At 38.2% G+C, this 24,285-nt stretch overlaps 1 protein-coding gene across 7 annotated transcripts in view; it reads left to right on the forward strand.

The window, feature by feature from the left end:
• The first annotated feature begins 3,136 nt into the window (after window positions 1–3,136).
• The window catches only part of PAK6 (p21 (RAC1) activated kinase 6), a 62,266-nt gene continuing 41,117 nt past the window's right edge, over window positions 3,137–24,285 (forward strand). For 2 of the 7 annotated variants that reach the window (XM_087875624.1, XM_034417875.3), the window contains exons 1-2: window positions 18,964–19,084; window positions 20,190–20,258. The gene's annotated coding sequence lies outside the window, so the exon portion shown is untranslated. Of the gene's footprint in view, window positions 3,320–18,110; window positions 18,645–18,929; window positions 19,882–20,189; window positions 20,259–24,285 lie in introns of those variants that run through there. The other 5 variants (XM_034417873.3, XM_034417874.3, XM_034417872.3 and 2 more) reach the window with 5 other exon arrangements.

The following is a 24,285-nucleotide window of genomic DNA, read 5'->3' on the forward strand; positions in this document are numbered from 1 at the left end:
GGCAAGGGATTCCAAACTTATAGGTTTTGGAGTGTCTGTGACAATGTTATTTTCCAACTTCTATTTTCAATCTTTATGTTTCCTAGAAGGAGGCGGGGAAATTGCTACATGAGACTTTGTTTCTAGGTACGTAAATATCAAAGCTTTTTTCCTTGGATATGACTTTCCAGTTTAGACTAAAACCAGGGCATTCCCTGGTAGCCTGCTGTCTTAAAACTAACTGGTCCAATGGTGCTTTGCTTCTGAGGCCATAAAAGTTTATCTTGTTGGGGATATTGCCTTTACATTAAATGGTTTCCACCAATGCATAGCTAATCAATGAAAAATGTCATGTAGACGTGACACGGTTCTTCCACACAAGGAAAATTATCCCCTACATACATATGCACTTACCCCACTATGCATGTACATTCTGTTTATTTAGTATGACAGTACAAGACAATGTTTTCGTGACAAAAGAAATATTCTTATCTTGAACCACATGAAAAATGTTTGTGGCTGCTACAATAGCATTTTACAAAGTGTGTTAATCTTTGCAGTTTATAAATGGATGCTGCTGCATTCGTTTGATATCATAGGCACCAGAAGGGGGCCAAAGAGCTGCAAGTGATAACACATGCAATGTAGCATAATCATGCAAACATGCAAACACTTAAGTATTTGCGTTCAAAGTCAGGATGCAGGCAATGAAGGGTGGAGTTTGTCTTGCACATATTGTAATATTTTTGTCATCATAGTAAATAATGGAAGTCTATATTCACATTGTGAAAATATGAGATAAGCTGACTTAGTCATTAGAGCTGATGGAGATTATGAAAGTTGTAATTTAAATCATCTGGAAAAGATCAGCAAGAAGAATTTATTCTTCCATTCTTCCTTAGGGAGGTTGCAGGGAAGTCTTTCTCCAGTATGGATACAAAACATCAAATAAATAATAGGAAATATGCAAGGAAATCTAGGCTTGTTCTCAGTAATAATTTATAGTTAACAAACCCAATATGGCCATTCCCCCTCTTGAAAGTATTGTGCACCCCCTCCCATTTCATCTCCAGCCTTAGGGTAACTTTAATTATACCAGCATATTTCCTCCTTAATCCATGCTGTCCAAAAGTACCCTCAAAGTGCATGAAATCTACTAGGTTTTGCACTTGTAACCATAGAGGGAAGTCCAGCTGGCTATGAGAACTACAGCAGAGACGATAGATATAGGACAAGACTCTGCAATGGGACAAAACATTTCAAGTGAGAAAACCTCTAAGGCTGGAAAGGGTAGAAAGAAAGAAAAGAGGATGACCAGTACTGAGATGAATAGACTCATTTACAGTGGTGATGTGTGCAGTGTTGGAAGACCTGAAGAATCAGGTTAGGGACAGAAGGCCATGGATGAAATGTGTGAGGTTTCTAGGAGTCAAAAACAATTTGGTAGCCCAAAATCAAATCAAATCATTTTTAAAGGTTTTTTATTTATAAATACAAACCAAACAAAACAATAAAACATACAAAACATATAAACATATAAACATAAATTTACATACATGTCCAGTTTATCGCAACTGTACTGTATAATTTTATTTACCATTTGACTCCACCTTATTTGGTCTATCTTTTCTGTCTATTTTTAATGCCATGGAATACAATAAAACAAAAACCTACAAAGACCTATTAAATAACCTGGGGGAACCAAGAACGAGGCAAGAATTGAAGGAGATGGGTACAGACATTGACTGGTGGCCCTATGCACAAATAAAATCAAGATATAAGAAAGATTCGGCTCAATTTGAATTCCAAAAAGGTCAAACTGAATTAGATAAAATTTTGCAAGGGACACAGGATAAACTGATCAAAAAAATTTACAATTACCTAAGAGGATACAAATTAGAAGAAGAGGTAGTGAAAGAAAATATGATAACGTGGGCAAAAAAATTCGGCTACAATATTGATTTAGACAAATGGGAAAAATTATGGACAATAAATTATAAATTGACAATGTCTGTACCCTACAAAGAAAATCTCTACAAAATGTTTTATAGCACCTGCCACCTGCCAGATTGGCAAGAATGTTCCCTAACACACCATCAACATGTTGGAAATGCAAACACCATAAAGGCACTTATTATCATATGTGGTGGACTTGCCCAAGGGCAAAACAATATTGGCAAATGATTAAAACACAAATAGAGGAAATAACACATCAAAAGATAGAATTAAGACCAGAAACTTTCCTACTTGGCATAGTACATGGACAACATGAAAAAGAAACAACATACTTAATCATACACATGATAACAGCAGCACGAATAATATACGCACAATATTGGAAAAGCAATGATATACCATCAGAAGACAGGGTAATTAGTAAAATAATAGAATGTGCAGAACTAGATAGACTCACAAAGGAACTACAAAACAGAGAGGAACATGATTATTATCTAGTATGGGAAAAATGGTATGTCTGGTTGGAAAATAGGAAAGGGATAAAGGATTAGGAAATAAAGGAAATGACCAAATATAGAAAGAGGAATGTAAACCACATATATAGGTCAATTAAAAACAAATCAAATCATTTTTATTTTTGCTTACTCAAGGATGGGTGGAAAGCATTTGAGCTCACTAGTGGGAAAAGGCTCCAAACCATGTGACAATGTTCTAACTTGGACAAAACTGATTAAAGGGAATCCTGCTTATTCTTCTATTTTGCCCATGAAAATCAATTAGGGTTTCTTTGGGAAGTAGTGAGAAAATTTAACCAGGATGGCTATGCACAAAATCTAGGCAAAGTGTACATTTACAAGGAAGGCTAGCTGTTTCCTGACTGGTGACTTGGAGCAACTCAGTCACCGCTATTTGAACATACCACCTGTTTTCATATCTGTTAAATGGGCACAGAGACAATTGAATGACACAGGGAGGAAAAGGGCTTAGTCGGCGTAAACAAGAACACCTGATGTATCACTCTGGCCCATCCTTCCCAAAGGAAACTTTTGTGTTTTGTTTCTTTTCCCCCTTCCTTTTTCCCTTTTCACCACTTGCCTGGGAGAGGGGGCGTCTGGCATTTTCATAATGCCTCCTACACAGCAGCTGGCTGGTTGGCACAAGGGAATGCTGGTAGGAAGCAGCTGCAGCGAGAAGGATGCTCAGGGATGCGTGAGCCGTGGATAAAGCTGAACCAGAGTGTTTCTGAAGCTCAGGAGATGAAATCCTGGAGAATTTTTGCCTGAAGCAAAGGATGTTTCCCTCCTCCTAAAACAAGCAGCAGCCTGCAGTCCCAGGAGGAGGGACCCAGCAGATCAGCTCAGAAGCAGCTCGTCTCGTCTCTAAGGTAAGATCCTGGTTTTCTTCATGATGAGCTTAACTGATTTCTGGACTTACCGGTAGACCCATCCCCTCACCTGTCTGTAGCTAGACCTGTCTATACCTCGACCTGTGTGCTTCTTCGACCTGTGGTAAAGCACTTCTGTTACATTTGGGAAGCTCTTGCTTTGGCTGCTTCGAAGGGGGACGGGCTTCTGCCCAAAATTCCTGTGTGATGGTCCTTCCCCCCCACCCCCACATGTTATACAAGCGGTGTTACTTCTGCTAATGAAGAGAGTTGCAGGAAGCAGGGCAATTTGATTGCTCCTATTGCGGTTTTATCTCTCTCTCTCCCTCCCTCCCTCCCTCTCTCTTTCTCCCTCTCTCTCTCTCTGAGTAGCATTGTTATTTTGGCTTTTAATTTCATTGGGGACTGTGTGTGCGTTTGTGTGTGAGACAGAGAAAGGCAGAATCATCTAACCTGCAAGCATTCCAGAAGATGCATGAGGACGGTGCTCTCACACTTCCTCTTCAGATTAAGCGTTTGAATTAGCCAATAGGAGCCGCATTTCCCCCCCCCACACACACACACACAGTTTATAACTTCCAACAAGTGGAGGGAAAAGGTAAGGCTTTTAATGCCAGGAAACCTGCCGTAACTTTAACCAAGCGGGAATAGGGATAGTTTCCTGAAGAAACACCCTAACCCCAAACCGTGGATTGGAACTTTAGATAAGAATTGTGATGTACCTAGATATATAGGGAATCACAAACGAGGGTGCAAATAGAGCAGTGTTTTTCAAACTTGGCAACTTGAAGATGTGTAGGTTTCCATTAACAGAATTCCATGGCTGGATACTGGGAATTGGAGTTGGCATCTTTAAGTAGCCAAGTTTGGAAAAAAAACACTTGGAGCTCTTGATTTGTACATCAGAGATGTACCGTAAATGGTGGGTGGTTGTGACTGCGAATTTGGCAGTTTCTGAAGCTTTACTATTATGCTTTGATTAAATATTTAAACATGTATTTCTGCATAATGATTTTATTGAAATATGGGGGGGGGGTTGGGTTACTGACATACCTTCAGCTATTAGTAAATATGCTGAAATCTCAGTATCTATTCCAAACCCTCCCTCTCTTAGTTCTTAGATTTCTTAATTAAGTTCTTGACAGAAAAAAAGTAATATGTTTCGTGCAGGTAGATGTGCAAAGGGAACAGATCCCAAAGAATGTATTTCCTGAATACAAGTAGCTTCATATAATTATTTAGTTCTTGTTTCCTATATAGTAGTATACATTTGACAGATATTGATCTTGGGAATTTGGGAAGGAATTTATTTAGAGCATGAACTAACACCTTTACTAATTTGTGCACTGAATTCTAAAATCTAATAGTGTTAATATTTGAAAAATGAAAAGTTGAGAGCTATATTGCCATCTTCTGTGAATATGCTGCTCAGTTTGAACTGTTCTGAAATGTATATTTAGATAAAATATCTTGCAAAATTAGACCCTTCCTCAATGAGAAAAGCCTGTGTGGTTTGCCCTATATGAATAAAACTATGATATTGTGAAAATATTGGTGGTTAATTGTGAAAACTAGCTGTCAGATTCAGATATATATATAATGGTCCTGTATGATGTTTTTATAGAGAGTATGAATAGTTTTTTTTAAATCACGTGGAAATTAAGATCTCTTATTTTAATACAATATCTCTTTACAGCCTTAGGAATAATTAGAAATAGAAATTCCCTCCAATTTTACTTGCACTGTATATCCAGTAGCACACTTTCAGATGTTAAGAGTATTTTTCAAATCATCAGGACAAAGGAAAAGGAGACAAATATCTAACTTGTGTCTTTTTGTACTATAAACATATCCATATAGCAAAACATTCCAGAATTCAGACTAACAGATTGAAAGAGACCTTGGAACTCTTTTATCTTCTAGTCCAACCCCCTACTCAAGCAGGAGACCCTATCTATACCATTTCAGACAAATGGCTCTTCAATGGTGGAGCACTCATAACCTCTGGAGGCAAGTTGTTCCACTGGTTAATTGTTCTCATTGTCAGGAAATTTCTCTTTAGTTCTAGATTGCTTCTCCCCTTAATTAGTTTCCATACATTGCTTCTTGCTTTGCCTTCTGGTGCTTTGGAAATAGGTGGCCCCTCTCTTCTTTTTGGCAGCCCCTCAAATATTGGAACACTGTTTTCATGTTGCCCCTAATCATTCTTTTCCATTGGTTTTCAGTTGTGTTTTGTTTAAGGTAAATTCTAAATAAATTGCATTGGGCTACAAATGAGTTTTGTGACATGATGAAATTTCATGGGCAGCAGTTCCCAATTTGTTGGGTTACCTCATATATTGTAAGATCTGTGATCCAATGAAGCCAAGGTATCTCAACAGCTCAAAGTACCTGAGAAGGCAAGCAGAATCAGAATGGCTAGCTAGCTCCTATATTTTTAAAAAAATAAATATACAGAATAGGAAACTTTGGTGGTACAGCTTCTTATTCAGAAAATCAAAAGATGTTCTTGAAATTCTCATGGCATAACTATTACATGTATATAAAATCTCCATCCCTGGTTTTGCAGCTGGAAATCAAAAAAGTAACTCAAAATATTAAATAGCTGAACATGTCTAACATATATATTAAACAGTTTTTATAGTTCTTTTCTGTATTTCAGCACTTTCTCTGTTTATATCTCTTTCTTTAATTAAAGAGAGCTGGCCAATTAAGTGTTAATATTCTTCATGGACACAAACATTTGATAAACAAAATGCAGGTATGTTTTAATTAATACTGATATTGCCTGTCAGTTACCGGCACTATCAATATTAGGTACTGGTGAAATACAGGAAATTAGAGGTTACAGGAAGTTACCAGTACTGGTGAAATACAGGAAATTAGAGCATGGATTATTAAAAGCCCTTCATATCAAGGAATGAGTAAGAGCAACGTCTCCTGAAGGAGCCATGAATAATAACACTCAGGAGAAGGTGTGAAAAACAGGTACACACATGAATATAACAATAAGGTGAGTTTGTAACTGACAGAAACAGCAAGAAAGTTTAAAGTTTAAATGCAATTCAGGGAATAGAAATTCTTGAATTTTGTTAAAATATGTCAAATATTCATTGGTGATTTGTTTTTCCATTGAACTATTAACTTTGTTAGAGGGCTTCCACAAAAGCTGCAAACTAGGATTGTTGTCATAAACTGTCAAACATGAGGGAACTGTTCGGATACAGGTAGTCTTTGACTTACAAACATTCATTTAATGACACTCAAAGTTACAATTGCACTGAAAAAAGTGGCATACAACTGGTCCTCACACTTACAGTCCTCATGGTCAGGTCCTCAAAATTCAGGTATTTGGCATCCGGCGTGTATTTAGGTTGGTTGCAGCATCCCAGGGCCACATGATCACCATTTGTGACCTTCCCAGCCAGCTTCTGACAAGCAAAGTCAAGGGGGGAAGGCGCATTGGTGTAATGACAGAATGATTCACTTAACTGCATTAAAACAACCAAGGCAAAAAAGTTGTAAAATCAGGTATGATTCACATAACAACTGCCTTGTTTAGCAACAGAATTTCTGATCTCAGTTGTGGTTGTAAGTCGAGGACTATCTGCAATCTGCTTCCAGGGAGACCATAAGGCAATTCCATTGCTAGAATCAAAATCCTCCTACACTAACTTGCCCTTCCCAGTCTTCTTGTGTTTTGTGATGATGTCAAATTAAGAGAGCCAAGAGTTTTTCAGTGTTCAGGGCACTCTGCCCAACTTTATTGTCTGCTCTGGAATGGCTCAGCCAGTGACAGACTAGCAATTTACTCCTGATCATCAAGGATGCCAGTGTAGGTTATTTCATAATCTTGTTATATAATACCCATATTTTGAAAGTGCCCAAATAAAGTTGCTTGCCAGAATTTTATCCAAAAGCAAAGAATATATTTACAAATTCCTTAAAACACAAAACCAACTCATGCAGCAAACAGAATTATAGTTTTTGACTGCTTAACAGATGGGCAGAGAAATTATTGTAGTGGAGGAAACTGTGGGAAAAGAATAATCAAGTCTCATGATCATAGGATGTTTAAAGCGACAGGAACAATCTGGTTGGAGAAAACCTTAGAATTGTGAGTCAAGGCACCTATATGGTTTTCAATAACAGATATTCTGAGATAAGCTCTTGCCTTGGTGATATCAAATGTACGCACCAGTCAGGATATGTATACTGAAATAAGACATGGTTGAAAATGATTTAATTTTCTACTAGTAGCTCCTAACAAGCACAATTCTTATTCTCTGTGCAGTTATCAGATTTTACCTCCTCCCACCCCCTGCTGTAAATTTCTACTCCTACAAAGTTAACAACAGGCCTCTTCTGTTACAAATGTCTTGGGAACCATTAGTTCAGAAGGTAATCCCTATTCTCCTTAATAATAATGTTTATGGTAAATCTTTGGAAGCATTAATTATATTACAGGTAACTGTAAGAAAAGCACAAAACTGGGTTTTGTTTATACTCAGAAACTATTAAATAATTTTTGTTGTTAGCAGCTTTGTGCTTAGTCATTTTTGGCATTACCCACACTAGGTTAATCATTGTTTATTTTATCACCCACACTAGATTTCTTGTTCTTTGTAAGTACTTGCCTTTAAGCAGTAAATGACTTGGACCCTAAATAGAGGGTCTTTCTTCATATGGACCAAGGGAGTCTCTCTGCCCTTTCATATCTTGCACTTCTTGAGTTTAAAGTTTACATTAAAGTATAGCATTTAAATGGAATAACAGTTTGTGTCACTTTATTCTGAATGTACCAGTGGTGGGTTGCTCCCAGTTCTGTCCAGTTCTTTAGAACCGGTAGTAAAAGCAGCAGGGGGTTCTGCCCACCTGCCCGGATGTCATAATTGACTATCTGCGCATGTGCAAAAGCTTCCCGTTGTGAACCGGTAGTAAGTAAGTAGAACCCACCCCTGGAGTGTACACTATAAAACGGGATATGTTGCTGACCTAACTAATGGTCCATGAATTTGTTGAATGAGTTAGAACTTCAGCCATCAGCCAGTGTGTGTCTTCAAGTCAACATTTACTCCTAGAGACAAATCCCTGCAGTTTTCCTGGCACAATTTCATAAGTGGTTTGCCACTGCTTCTTTTCTAGGCATGAGAGAAGGGTGCCTAGACCAAAGTCACCCAGCTGTTTTCATGTCGAAGGCAGGACTAGAACACAAAGTCTCCCCATTTTTAACCTGGTACTTTAACCACTACACCAAACTGTAGCCACCAGCCAAACTCATTACTTTTTTTTTTTTTTTTTAGGTTAGCTTGCTGGAACCATGGCATACAAATCCACACCAGTGCAGTAGGGTTAATTAGTGTTCCCTCTTCCTAGATATGGATATAAAATCAGGCAACAGCGCATCTAATAACAGTGCACTTCGCCAATAAAAAAAAATCAGATTCTATTCTATTCTATTCTATTCCATTCCATTCCATTCCATTCCATTCCATTCCATTCCATTCCACTCCACTCCACTCTACTCTCTACAAGTAGTCCTTGATTTACAACAGTTTATTTAGTGACCATTTGAAGTTGCATTGGAATGGCACTGAAAAATCTGACTTCTGACCATTTTTCATACTTACAGCGTTGCAGCATTCCCATGGTCACATGATCAAAATTTGGACACTTGACAACTGACTCATATTTATGATGGTTGCAGTGTCCTGAGATCATGTGATCTCTTTTTGTCAGCTTCTGACAGGCAATGGGGAAGCCAGATTCACTTAACAACCATGTTACTAACTTAACAACTGCAGTGATTCACTTGTGGCAAGAAAGGTCATAAAATGGGGCAAAATTCAATAAATGTCTCACTTAGCAACAGAAATTTTGGGTTCCATTATGGTTTTAAGTTGAAGACTACCTGTACACTGAGCTGAAATACCTGTTGGGGAGGAGCAGAAGTAGAAAATCACTGCAGCAGTTTTCTCGTCGTATGTAATGCAAACACACCCACAGTTAAGGTGCCAAATATTCAAGACTAAGTATGCTTTTTAAGGACCTAAGGTGCAGAATTCCACAAGCAACTCTTTCCTTCCTTCTAAGTAAAAATGTAAGTCCTTGCTTAGAGATTGTAGCAGGAATTAATGGATTTAAATTAGATGTAACTTTCAGTGCAAAGGTTACATTAAGTCTATGAATGAATCTGGATCTAATCCACAATATTGTGATGTCTTTTTATGACATACAAATCTGCTGCAGCAGGTTGTTTCTTCATTTTGCCTGTGATAAAACTGACCAGTGTCTGAGGTCAACAGTACTGTATTATAATAACATTACAAGAAAAAATAGAAATCAGTTCCAGTAATTGTCAGCACATGTGCAAATACCAACCCCCTTTGAAAAATTGGAAGAGTTTGAGGAACAATTTTACTTTTACCTGCTCTCATTTCAGCATTTGTTATGTGGTTTCTCTCACATGAAGATACAAGCTGTCACCATTTTAACAATTTATTTTTGGTCTGACATTAAGTGATGAGCAAGGTTGGTAATCTGTAAATGGCTATTTTGCACATTTAAGTTAACAACTGTACATGACAACCCGTGATCAACTATGCCCCAAATCTAAGTATAATTTACAAAACTATTAGGTGAGATAAGCACATATTTTCTTAGCCTTTAAATTAGCAACTTAATTACAATTTTAATAAGGTGTTTTATATTTCTTTTTTTCATCCAATTTTTAACAAGTGATTATATCATAGGCAAAATATTCAAGAATAAAATCTTAGAATTTTGCTTATGATATAATCCCTTGTTAAAAATTGGATGAAATTGTGATGCATATTTTAAGGTTAGATCAGAGGCAGTATTTAATAAGTTATGCATGGCATTTTAATTACTCTAAGATAAGTAAGTTTTCCCCTAGAGACTCTATCTTATTAAATAGGAATTAATTTCCTAGGAATGTTTTATAACAGCCATAGTCTTATTTTGATTTTTGATTTTTTTAAAGGTGAGAAATAACAAAAACAGTGTAATTCATCTATACAGTAATCATCACTGGGATATAGAGTATGGAATTATGGATTAATTTAAAGATTTAGAATAATTCAAAGATGTAGTTTGAATAAATGGCTCCTTTGATCATTCTAGGATCTATACTTTATGTGTAAGAAAAAAAAAAACTTTTAAAGTTTCCATTCATTTAAGGTCAGTCATAACAGGCTCTTCTCTCATAATATGCAAAGCCAGTTCTGTACAGTTTCTCTAACATGGATACCAGCAAGTGATAATACTGGATTAGTGAGTTGTTTCCAGTGTTAAGGAGGGATGTATAGGAGCTCCCAAACTCTCTTTATGACTTGAATGGTTTTTCTCAAATTAAGGCTGTACATTTGTTTGTAACTATATATTTTCATAAACAAAGCATGCAAAAATGCACCACGTAATCTACTAAATCCAGCATTTTGTGACAGAACTTTTGCTTAGGCCTGTTCCCTTTTCTCACCTTTTAATCAGCTGGTTCCCCAGTGCACACCAGTGCACACCAGCAGTTCTCCACTGCTGAACTTACATGCTATCCACCCATCCTTCAGTCAACAAAAAACTATTACAGCAGGACATCTGCTGTCCGCATTGCCAATCCTTATCCTGGTTCTATTGTCTCAATCACAGCATTGTCAGACTTCCCTCCAAGGCAATGGGAGACAAACCATATCAGTCTTCATAGATATTGAAGCTGCCCTTGGAGACCATTGGAAAAGGGGGAAATACCACTTTAACAGTAACACAGTTATGAATCATTTAAGGCTGTTTCTCTGATCCAAAGGCTGGGGGTGAGACAAAGGCAACACAATGGGGACAGAAGATAGACCAAAAAAAAAAAAGCATGCTTGAGCCATGATTATGTGCAAGTGATGAAGGGCCCCAAGAATGACCAGCCCCTCCTCTCTCTTAACAGATCTAAACATAGAAGCGAGATACAAATGAAAGAGGGAATTTAATCTGCTGGTCACTTTAACATTCTAACACTTTATATTGTATATGTACTCAAAGGCCAAATTCCAATTTAAAATGTATTACGTTAATAATAAGCCTTGGTGACACAGTGGTTAGAATGCAGTATTGCAGACTAACTCTGCCATCTGCCAGCAGTTTGATTCTGACTGGCTCAAGGTTGACTCAGCCTTTCCAAGGCTGGTAAAATGAGGACCCAGATTGTTGGGGGCAAGTTGCTGACTCTGTAAATAGAACAGTAGACACTAATGCAAACTTAAAAGAACAAAATTAAATAAATAAAATAAATAGAACATGTAGAAAAGAAAAAAGAAAAACAGAAAAGAGAGAAAAAGCAAAACTAGATTAGAGAAAAATATAAAAAGAAGTAACTCCCCATTTATCACAATAAGTATAAACAATTTTAGTAACTTATCACTTTCATTTAAAATACAACAAATGTCTCTTCTTCCCATATCCCATCTCTTATCTATAAACAAATCCTTAAAATTTCAGTCCTTTTGTCAGCAGAATTCCACAAAGGGTTACCAGAGATAACAAAAGAATTATTTTAACCTTGATTAAATAAATAATAAATAAAATTCTTCAAAGGGTTACTAAGTCTTTTTTGTAAATCCAATTTGGAAAAATTATTCAGGTACATTTTAATTTGCTATTTGTATCATCCTTTTAATTATTAAAATGTCAGCTGGTTTCTTTTGTATGCCTAGTGTAAAATATTTTTCAATATTTCTTGTAGCATGTACTTTTTAAATTACTTTCAAATCAGTTTCAATCTTGTCAAGTGAAATATGTTCTTTTTCCATAACATCTTTTAAATACAGTATCTATAGAGGCTTAAAATTAATTCCTGGGTCATTGTTCAAAAATATCCTTCAATGTGTCTAATGTTTAAATATTTTGCTTCATTTTATATTTGTAAGTCAAGTTTGAGCATTCTTCTCTCATTCTTCTCTTTTAGTTACCTCTATTGTCCAATTTTTAAAGTCTTATCTTAATGTTATTTTTTAAACAATTCAAAATAAGGAGCCATAGTGGCGCAGTAGTTAGAATGCAGTATTGCAGGCTTTTACATTACTTTACTTTATTTTGGATTTATATACCGCCCTACTCCCGAAGGACTCAGGGTGGTGAACAGCCAACAGGCTGACTCTGCCCAAAGCCTGGAGTTTGATCCTGACCGAAGGTTGCCTCAGCTTTTCATCCTTTCCAAGGTCAGTAAAATGAGGAGCCAGATTGTTGGGGGCAACATGCTAATACTGTAAACCATTCAGAGAGTATCTGAAGTGGCATATAAGTCTAAGTGCTATTGCTATTTTCCCATGGGAAAGATTTTTTAAAAATAATTCCAAAATTTATTTGGATCCTTAGTCTGTTTGTAACTTTCTAAAACCCAAGTTATAAACTTTTGCTGTTTATTAAAATGTTTTTAAGTCCTTAAACCTATATTTAAAACATCTTTCACTAAAGTTTGATGAAAACTCACTAGTGCTGTAGAATACCTTGATCCAAAAGTTCCTAATAGTGGAAAAGCAGTTAACAAGCAATTTCCAAGTGAGTGAGAAAGAAACCTAATATCCTTTCAAAGGTACCTGAGTGCAATTTGAGCAAGGTGCTATTCCCCCATCTCTCAGAGCTCTAAACCCACTGAAAACTCCTCTCTTGCAGTCTCCTTTTAAGAAGCAACTCTCTGGAGTACTTGTGGGTGATCTCAAGTTCTCTTCTTGTCTAGAGAAGAATTATCAAAGAGCTGGACTATTCATCTCACTTTTCACAGCTGATTTCCTTTTCAATCCAACATTTCTTTCCCAAGTCCACATATTTTTAACTTTTGATGGAATACACAACATTTTATTTCGGACTTCACACCAAGACAGTGCACAATGTTTGTGGTCTCCAAAGCAATCCAGACAGTTGATGGAATTTACATGATTTGCATCAGTTATATAGACTGAAATTTTGATCCACATTCACACCTATATATATGATGTAGACATATAATTAACATAAGTATGTAATAAATAAAATTATATAACTGACATAAATACTTCATAACATAAATCCAGATTTAGTAGACAATTGGATTTAGGGGATAACCTTTCCCTCCACAATTAAACTGAGGTTTTTCTGCATCTAAAAATTGGTGCTATAAGAGCATGGCACTATGAAAAAAGGCTAGTCATATTTTGGAATATTCCTTGCAGTCTCCATTTGCGAAGAAAGTCTGAGGAAAGTAATAAGAAGAAATTGTTGACACCAGTATTCTAAGAGATGGATTATACAAGTTGGAACAATTCAGTGAATGACTTGTTTTTGTGCTAATTCAACATCCAATTGCCTATTTATTTTAGCAACACATTGAAAGATGACAGAACTGGCTTTTGACCAAGATGGGACAATATTAGTAACAGAAAACATTGCCAAATATTTGGATAACTTTGCAAGTCTTGGAATTGTTTTCTGCCCCTCCTCTGCTTCACTTAAATTAGAACACAGAAAAAAAGTATATGACATTCTGTGGTTTTTTTGCAAACTTTTCTAATAGAAACTTTTTCAACATTTTTTTCTGAAGGGGTGTTCTGTTCTTACACCTCACTTATAAGTTTTGACATTTTTCTCCAGAGCCCATTTCTGTAGAAGGAAGTCGCTGAAGATTTACACTGTAATGTTTCTATGAAAAAAACCCCAAGAAAACTCTACCACAAGGAGGGAGAATAGCAAATGCTCTGAATGGTCAATCAGCATAGCTTTGCTTAGGAGTTAACACCCAACCTATGGCCCGTTCATCATTCAGAATAATCATTTAATTGTTCCTAAAGTATGTCCGCTGTGTAACACATTTTGAGAATCTGTGGTTTCTATCTGCACTAGAAATCACTGCTCCCACCTTACCATACCATGTGTTGCTGTGAGGATCGGTGCAATGTTTGTACAGTAGCTATTTGACTGGCAAGGCAAAAGGTGAATAGAGTCCAAAAACATTGGACCAGGAACACAAGAAGCATGAAACAAGGAAAAGTTGAAATGTTGAAGAGGAAATAGAAGATACTATATTGAATGTTTTAGGAATAAGCAAATGTGAGTGGATGAAAGAGCCATCCACTGATTTGAGAATCAGTTTGATCTAGTGGTTATGGCACCATAGAAGCCAGAAGACTCTGAATTTTAGTCCTGCCTTGAGAGCCTGACCACTTACTCTCAGCCCATAACATCAGGCTTGGGTAACAAGCTATTTGGGTAACAAGCTGTCACAACCAATGGATCAACACTTAGTTGATAAAAAAGCAGAACTTGCTCTTGCAAAAAGAAACATTAGGAAGAAAAAAAGTGGATGAAATGGTCAGTTTAAATCAGATAAGTGTGATATAGTAGTTAATAAACAAATAGGGCTAGGAAAACTTACTGATTAACTTTTGGTCAGTCACTCACTCACTCTCAGTCCAACCTACCGTATCAGGTTATTATTGTGAGATAAAATAAAAAGACGTCCCCATCAAGCTGCCTTGACATGATGTATATTCAGAATGAATGAGATAAATGGATGGATTTCTGTCTATCTCAGACCATGGTTCCATACAAGGGAATGAAGTAGCAAGGATTATCAAGAAGGACATTTTGTTTATAGCCAGGTTTTCCATTGACTATAGCCAACAAGCCTATATGAACATATTCTTAGAATGGATATCTACCGAACATCAGAGTCCTACAAGGATAGCTACCTACTTCAGAGCTGTCAAGGAAGGATGCAATGCTACTAATGGGCAATTGGAATACAGACACCAGTAAAATGAGGAATTTAGAATTACAAGAAGGCTTGGGAAATGAAATAATGCAAGATGCATTAATAGTTGACATACTCAGTATTTGAATTGGAAGGAGGCAACGGTGCATCATATGACATTTATGTATCTATACCTATCAGCTGATCTGAAAAGAATTGCACTTTTCCCCCTAAATATCAGTATTGGGTCCTGGAAAATACAAATTTAAGGAGGCATTAAGGAGACAGTGACAAGGATTGCAACACATTAAATTCAGCAGGATATAACCAAGAAGACATGCAATAAGGAACAGATTCCATTTATCCTGAGGTGCTATAGGAAGAGAAAGTAGACATTGTAAAAATTGCAGTAGAAAATAATATAGTGTACTTCCAAAATTTCAAAGAGGAAGAAATCCAAGCAGCTTTCAGAAGAAGCTATCATGGTAGACATAGAAAATGAAGGAAAGCCTTGGAATTGACTTATCAGCAATTTCAATGCCAAGCAAAACAAACAAACAAAAAAACAAAAACAAGGGATCTCAATCAAGGAAGCCAGCAAAATAAAAGGGAAAGAACAAGAAAAAAATAATAAATGGTTTTAGGAAGAACAGAGAAATCAACAGGAGGACATTAGAATATTCAAACGTAGTATACAACAGAACAGAGGAAAATATGGTTAAGGAAGTTAGAAAGCTTATAGTGAAAACCCTTTGTAAACAGAATTATAGAATTCTTTTTAGAAAGAGACATCAAATATATTCAGGAATGACTAGCTGGCAATTAGGAAAGCACAAATGACCTATTGAACTGTTTCAAGATGAAGGAGAAACAGCAGTTAAAGTATAATAGCTCTGTGTTAACAAATGAGGAACAAGACTGTATGCCTTAGAGACTGGAAAATATTGAACAATATACATATACTGAAGACAACACAAGAGAATGTGCCTATTTCTGAAGCTTTCTGCAAGTTGCCTCTGTATTTATTTGACTGATATAACAAATAAACTATAACAATAGCAGAATTGGAAGAGATGAATTCCAGAATGAAAATTAGAAATGAATCCTAAGGAAGAAAGCGATGACAACTTAAAAAAGATTGTGGGACATATGGATATTTCCAAGATATATACAGCCAGTGAAGTTGGATCCTGAGAACAAGACAATAGACACTTTTAAATAATGGATCTGGAGATGATTCCTAAAAATATAACAGACTGCAAGAACCAATCAATCCAGGCCCCAAAAAAGATTAAGGGCTCAAGGAAATACTCAGTAAGCAATAACTGACTTTCATTGGTCATGTGATACAAACAGCTGAGGGATTAGAAAAAAAATCTGTGCTTGGCAAGGTTAAGGGAAATTGAAGGGAATGGTAATGAATAAAGTGCCTAGACAGGATCAAGGAGATTACTGGAAACCAGTTAGATTGTTAAGCATCAATCCATTCATCATCTGAAATCATATGTGAGTTGTTGACATTTAATAATTAGCAATATTTAAATGTGCATCTCTACTTATAAATTAACATATAGTTCTTTAATGTAAATAGCTTCCCTCTTTTGTACTTCTTGGAAGGAACAGATTTCAACTTTGCGGGGGGGGGGGAGCAAAGTGTTCCCATGATACACTTTCCAACCTTACGGATTAAAAGGATTTCTCCACCAACAAAAATACTAGAACGAATAATCTAGCCCCGTGATGGCGAACCTATGGAACCTGAAGTAGCATGCAGAACCATGTCATCTGGCACGCCAGCCGTTGCCCTAGCCCAGGTCCACTGCGCATGCGTGTGCGCCTCCCGCCGGCCAGCTGCTCTTCAGGTCTCTGTTGCGCATGCATGGGGAGTAGGGCACATGTGGGGGGTGCACGCACATGCGCAGGGCACTGGGTGCATGCACAGGGCGCTCGTATTGCATTTTGGGGGTTCACACACTCGCACCCCTGCACACCCCATTTTGGGCCTGGAAGGCCTCCTGCACCAACCTGGAAGACAAAACAGGGCGTGGGGGCAGGGCGTGCGCGCGGAGCACTCACATTGCATTTTGGGGGTCTGGGCACATGCCCACGTTTTGAGCACTCGGCACCAAAAAGGTTAACCATCACTGATCTAGCCTCTACCACACCACAATATGAATCTATATTCATATTCCAGTAACTATTGAAGATAAATACCTAGAGCTATTAGTAAGTACCTTGTTTGACCAAACACACTTGAGCAAATCATACTGTAACAACATGAGTTTTCCTAGTAACCCTGTACAGGTGGTGGGAAATACTTACAATACAAAGCCTCTTTAAATTTTTTTGATCTTTGGAATTTTCCATTTTTTAAATTCTTCATAAACTCTTGGTCGTTCTATCCTGGATGGCTTGTACATAGTGGTGGACTTCGGGGGAATTCACAAGATCATTTAATAAAGAACAATACTTGTGGAGAAATAAAAAGGATAAAAATTAAGATTTTGTTTTTTGTGGTTGTTTTTAAATGGAGGACTTAATTTAGCTTTCCATATGTGGTGCTCCTCAGGTGCATTAGAGTTACAATGCTCAAAAATGTTCTGGCTGAGAATTGTAATTTTCATACATCTGAAGAACACCAAGCTAGGGAAAGACTGATTTAAATAAAATGTAATGTTTTGCTTCTCAGCAACTCAGGCAAAAAGACACGATGACACTTTTATCTTAGCTGTTTGGATAGAGTCTTGATGTTTAACATTCATTGTTTGCTTCTGATCTTTCTAAATAAACCCAGCCTATTTTTATTTATGAACAGCTTAGCAAGCCATTAAACTGTGACCTTATTTTTTACTTTATAAATGTCCTCATGTCCTCAGTAGCACAATCTTCTAGATATGTCCAGCTCTCTCCAGTTGGCTGTCATAGAAAAAAAGATGCATTTTTAGTAGTCAGTATGTTGTGAGCTTTAGCATACTTGTAGCTACGGGACAATGTAGGAATACAGTACTATTAATTTGATTGGCTCATGTAGATTTTATCTGCATATTTGTAACAACTCACACTTATTAATGAGAAGACTCTCTTCCTGCAGTCCCAAAAGTGCTTTTTCCAAAAGGCAACTGGGCTTTTTTTCCCTTTTCTTTGAAAACGTTTTCGCTTCTCTCATCCAAGAAAACTTCTTTAGTTGACGTTAAACTAAAGAAGCTTTTTGGATGAGAAGTGAAACGTTTTCAAAAGAAAATAAGCCAAGAAAGTTCAGTTGCCTTTCGGGTGGTGGTGGTTAAAAAAGCACCTTTGGGACAACCATGAGCCTCTCCACAGACATTCTTCTTTGGTATGTCTGTGCCTGTCTAGACAAAGTGAACAAACTGCTTCTGCCAGACATAACTAGGAAGTCAGCGTTGCTTCTCAATTAGGTGAAGGGTTATCAAGAGCTTTCGGCCTTGAGGCTCGGAGATCAGCTTTGCTCTGCCTCGCCTAAACTTCGTCTCCTCCAGCCACATGGGTTGGCTGTTTCGGCCAGGAGTGACGAGCCTTGTGTGTGTCCAACGTTTTCTGGAAGGCGCCAGGTCTGAAAGGAGGCGGTTCTTTCCGTAGGTTAGTTCGTGAACAGGGCTGGAGGTGGGGGTGGGGGACGGGGACGGGTTTACCGCTGCACCGCAAGTTTGAGATTCCCACCCCACCGCACCCCACCCCAGAAGGCCGCCCTGTGCCTCAGGGCGAAGGGGGGCGACCCCAGGCTGCTTGAAGCCCCAACGCCAGCTTTCTGCTGCGGTCTGTCGCAATCCCGGGCGGGTGTTGCTGTAAGGTCTGCCGCGGCACTACGCCCTGAAGTCAAAACTCCCAGGGTCAGGTGAACGTAGCTCCTTGCACGAACATGTCAGGCCGGCCACCGCCCCCTTTCCCGCGCTCCCCTGAGCTCTCGTGCTGGCGGAGGGCCGGCGGCTCGGCACGCGCTAACTCCCGCTTCCTTCCAAAAAGGGGGGGAAAAAAAAGGGGTGTGTGTGTGTGTGCCGCTGCTTGATAAAGGACCGCCGGTAAGCTGGAGCCTGAGCCCCAGCGGGCTCGTCGGTTTTATTTATGAGGGAGGCCGTCTTCTTCGCCCTTCTCCGAGCGCTGGATTTGCCCGCTTCCAACTAACGTCTCCGCTCCCGAGGATTTAACTCTTTTTCTGCGGAGCTGCACTTTAAAAGCGCACACGCCCAGACAATAAACCACCTTTCTGCCACTGTGGATGGCTAAAGCCGGGCATTGAATGGGCTCGCAGGGAGAAAGGGAGCCATTTGCCAGGGTACCTCGCTTTTGTTCCCCCCCCCTTAAGGGCTTATTTGGGGGGTGGGGGGGGGAAGGGGAAGAGAAAGCTTGGCTTTCCTTGGGGGAGGCCTTCATTCCATCTTCATTCTTGTAACCCAGCAACAACCCGTCCTCCAATCAGCTTTGCTCAATGGCAGGAGTGCAATTTGTTCGCAATCCTTTCTTCCTTCTCCCCTGGAACTGCCTTCCCTAGCATCTTTTTTGGGGGTGGGATGAGGGGGGGGGGTGCCGGGATCTCCTCTCTCCGCCTGCCAGCTTCAACTCTTGTAGGAGGCAGAGGATCTGGAAAAAAACAAACAAACCCAGACCTGGGAGGAGGCAATGTGGCATCTCTTTGAGGGAGTGGCTCTCTCTGAATACTGTCAAATTGTGCAGTGTGTGGAATGAGAAAAAAAAAAGTGGGGGGGGGGGGGGACAGCTGGAACTGTCACTGCAGACTGGAAGGAGTTAAAAGATGGCCCAACTGATGCTTCAGAAAGCAGGCTGCATGTAGGCAACATGTCTGCTGGATATGTGCAAGGTATTATTACCATTTGCCTAGTAAGGACCTTTTGAATCTTTGGAGAAATCCCTGACCACACCTATTTCATATTTACAGTATTAATAAAGCATTGTCGAGATGATTAGATTGGTGGGGTTTGGGGGAGGGGGAGAACCCAGTTTTATACCAAGCAATTGCAAATGTTTTTCTAGTGATCTAATGGAAAGATAAACTCTTATTTCCTCTACTTGGAAAGGTAATTGTGGGTATGGGTGTGTTTAGTTCCTTGTCCTCTGTGGGAATTCTTAACTAATGTTTGTTGACTGCTGTGTATTCTTGTTTGCCAGGCTATTAAGGACCTACAGTAGTGTGCTGTGAGACTGAACACTGAAGAGACTGCAGCAGACTCTAAACTGGTGAGAACTTCAAAATGTACTGTGAGCATTGAAGAGAATCAAGAAAGACTGGCAACCTGCAGTTCCACAGGTGGTCCTACTGTCCCTCTATGCCCTGAGGCTGGAGCTTTGGGAAGTTCTGCCTGTTTTCCTTTGACATCTAACTGACCAACCATTGATTAGGTGTTAAGGAACAGATTACTGCTAATGATATTTGAGAATCAGCTGTTCTCAGGTGGACCTCACCAAAATGGAAAGGGGGTGAGGCTGCCCACCTCTCCTAGTGGTCCAATAGCAGTAAGCAACTGCATTCTTAAGCAGGTTCATTGGTTAGAGGGAAGGAAAACTAAATGTGGTTGCTTCTCTCCAGGTGGCCTTCTTGTTTTCCTTGTTCTCCACTGGTTGGCTGCTGCTTGCAACAGCAGGGGAGCAGTGCTCCTGAGAAGGTCTTTAGGTGGACCTGGAAATTGGGAAGATGAGTGTGACTATGACCATGTGTATGGCCCTTAACCTATAATCAAATTCCCAGCCATGTAATAAGTGTAATGGAAAGCTATTTGAGTAACTACTTGAGTTACAGATACTATTTGTGTGTTGGAAAATGTTACATTAAATACATATAATGTTGGATGCAAAACGGTAGGTCAGTCTAATGAGAAAAAGGGGGAAATGTTATAAATGATGATGTACATTTCTCTGTCCCTGCAGATTTGTTGTTTATTGCTTAGAAGGACATGGCTAGATCTTATCAGGTACAAATGGCCAGGAGAAGATTTGGGGTGGACTTTAGCATAGATTTTAAAGGTTTATAGCTACTTTACAGCAGAACAGATTGCTGCATGAAGTCTTTGGAGTTGTTTTGTTCTATGTATGTTGCTGAGGCTGGATGGCCATCTGTGAGCTAGATTCTTAAGTTAGTAGAGAATTGGCGTAAATCACACAAGCCTTTTCCCAACTCTTTTAGATGGATTATGAATGTGGTGTAACAGGTATTGCTTATTAGGTATGATAGAAAGGGCAGCAGATAAACAGTGCAGAGATGATCTATAGTCCACTTTAGAGTAGAAATCTGACCATAAATATACTATAACTCCAACCATCTCCCATTTGTTATTCCTGAATGCTTCAGAATTTGGGAATGAATTCAAAGCATGTGTGCATGATTGCAATTATCAGTCTATTGTTTGGTTCAATTTCTATGATTTACAAGTAGAAAGTGTGCCTTAAAATCCTGCTTGATTTTGCTAAAGAAGGTGTTTAGTTGTCCAAATCTGTCTTGGTAAGGATTGTCTTCTCTTTCCTATCTAAACATTCTACAAGTTTTTGTGAGTCTTAGTATTTATAGGAATACCTTTTGGAAAGTTGTGCTAAATTGAAGATGTTTCCGCTTAAAATATTTAATCTATGAATATTTCTGCAAGGTTGCTAGTGTAATTGTAGCCCCATTTTACTTTGTCATATGCCTTTGAAATGTAAACCTGCTTTCTGGAATAATGTCCCTCAGCCCCCATGAGATTGATATGCCTTCCTTATTTAAGTGAGCCTTTAAAACCTGGCTGTTCCTCCAGGCCTTGAGCTAGAGTGGGAGATGGACCTTTTGTGATAATTCATCTGGTAGAATTTGTGTTATTTTTCCAGGTGTTGGTTTTTCTATCATTTTCTATTAGTTTATTTTAAACTGTTTCATGTTGTATGCCATCCAGAGCTATTATCCGTAGACTTAATCACATTTTAAACATACCTCATATTTGTTAAGGTTCATTAAGACTCGAAGGTTATTTCCTTTAACAATATAATGAATCAGTGTTTATGGAACTGCCCAAAATGGGAGTTAATACTCTAAGCACTAATCCATAAAAATATAACACTCCCTATGTTAACACAAATTATTAATAATATATCTAATGAAATTTGTAATGAACTAACACTTGTGACAAAACCTGAGTATAAAATTATGATGAATCCCCATTGCATTTAAGATAATTGTTAAGCATCTGTTCATCTATTGAACCTTTTAGACTTTTCAGATTTTATGGGGGGAAAACATGGTCTGTAACCATGTGCAAGGATTAAGTGGCTGTTCTGCAGTGTACTCATTGCTCATCACATTTCATTTGAAGAGCTGCTTCAGTTTGTGAAATGCTTATAGCATTGGTAACATACTACTTTGTCTATTCTGAAACAAGTTCCATTGTATCTAATGGCACCAATTTCCAGATACTGCTAATGTGTATAGGTAAAGGTAAAGCTTTCCCTTGTCCAGTAGTGTCCGACTTTAGGCAGGATGCTCATCTCCATTTCTTAGTCAAGGGAACCAGCATTGTCCAAAGACACTTCCATAGTCATATGACTAGCATGCCTATATGCCGAGGTGCACAGAACACTATTATGATCGTGAATTATCACTTGTTGCTTGTATATACAGAGAGTTTATGCACCAGAGACAAAATCCTTGTGTGTCCAATCACACTTGACCAATAAGGAATTCTGTTCTGTTCTGTATTCTATTCTATTCCATTCCATTCCATTCTTATCTTCCCACTGAAATTGTACCTATTTATCTACTCTCATTTGCATGTTTTCAAACTGTTAGGTGGGTAGGCTGGGATAAATAATCATGCTGCATTCGGGTCTCAAAGCCTTTTGTGTCTAGTATAGATAAGACTATTTAACAGTAAATAAGACTGGATATTTTGTGGTATGCCAAAGAGATCCTGTAGTGGCTCAATCACAATGCGTTTCTCCCATCAACAAGTTATATTTAGAAGCACTTTGGTATATTTTTGTTAAGATGAACCATCAGTTCAGTTTATACACTAATACAGACAGTTCCTCTGCTTGGAGCAATCTGAAGGAACCACCATATGAGTTGGCTTTCATGTACAGTTTCATAGAAGCTACAAGTCAGAATCATTGCAATATTTAAGCATAAAGTAAACAAACTACAGCTTAGGGTCCCACAATTTGCAGGGCCTAACAGACATTCTGATTGTTTTGGTTTTAGAATTTTGCAGTTTTAATGTGTATTGTAGTTTTTTAAACTCTTGTGTAGCAAACTTTTAGGCATGATTTTAAAATGGTTTTATATGTAAATTACAAGGCATTTATATGTTTTCATTTTTTCCTGTGGTGACCCAAAGTCCTGTTTTGGTACATACCTTTCTGAAACTTTCTGGTGTAACTTTTAACAGGAGGCCCCAAAACTTTTTATATAGCTTAGGGACTCACCAAGTCTAATTCCATCACTATTCAGAATGGTAAAATAAGTTGCTACCTTGATGTGAATATACATTGGGAAGCTGTGTGTGGTCCCACCTTGTGTGTGGTAATCATATGACCTCTTTCCCATGATTTTATTCAGTGTTATGTTTCTAAAACTCACATTTCGCCAAGAATAAATGTAGTTGGAATTGTTGGCTTCACAAGATATATTAAGCAAAACAGAGTGTATTTTATCAGATTGGAAGTGACATGCATACTTTGTGCTATAGTGCAACTTTCCCCAGCCTTGTGCTCTTGCAGGTAGATTAGGGCTCCATTCCTAGAAATTCAGCCAACCTCTCATGATGCCTGAGAACAGTTTCCATATATCATAGAGAAGGTTGGTTTACTGTTTCATCATTGAGAACTGTTTAATAGACGGAAGTTATCACTTGCTGTTACAGTAACTGAATTGTGAATATTCATGGGAAAATGCTATATACCTCATTACTTAATTCAGATCCTCTATAAGTGTTGGATTATAACTTCCATCATTTTCTAGCAGCATGGCCATTAATTCTACATGGAAATGAAAGGAATTGTAGCCCAATAGATCTGGAGGTTATAAGATTGGGAGGATTTACTCATCGTAATACAGTATGCTGATTCATATGTTGCCTGAAGCTTTGATTTACATAATCATTGGAAAGACACAATTGCAATAGATAAACCTTTGTTTGCAAACAATGTAGCAACACATTCAATAGCCAAAATTAAAGAAACCACAATATCGCATGGGGCATTACCTGGACCATGTCAGTATGCTAAGAGGGAACCAATCTTATAA

This window comes from Pantherophis guttatus, chromosome 1 (assembly GCF_059756535.1).
Source record: "Pantherophis guttatus breed Tessera chromosome 1, ASM5975653v1, whole genome shotgun sequence".
NCBI lineage: Eukaryota > Metazoa > Chordata > Lepidosauria > Squamata > Colubridae > Pantherophis > Pantherophis guttatus.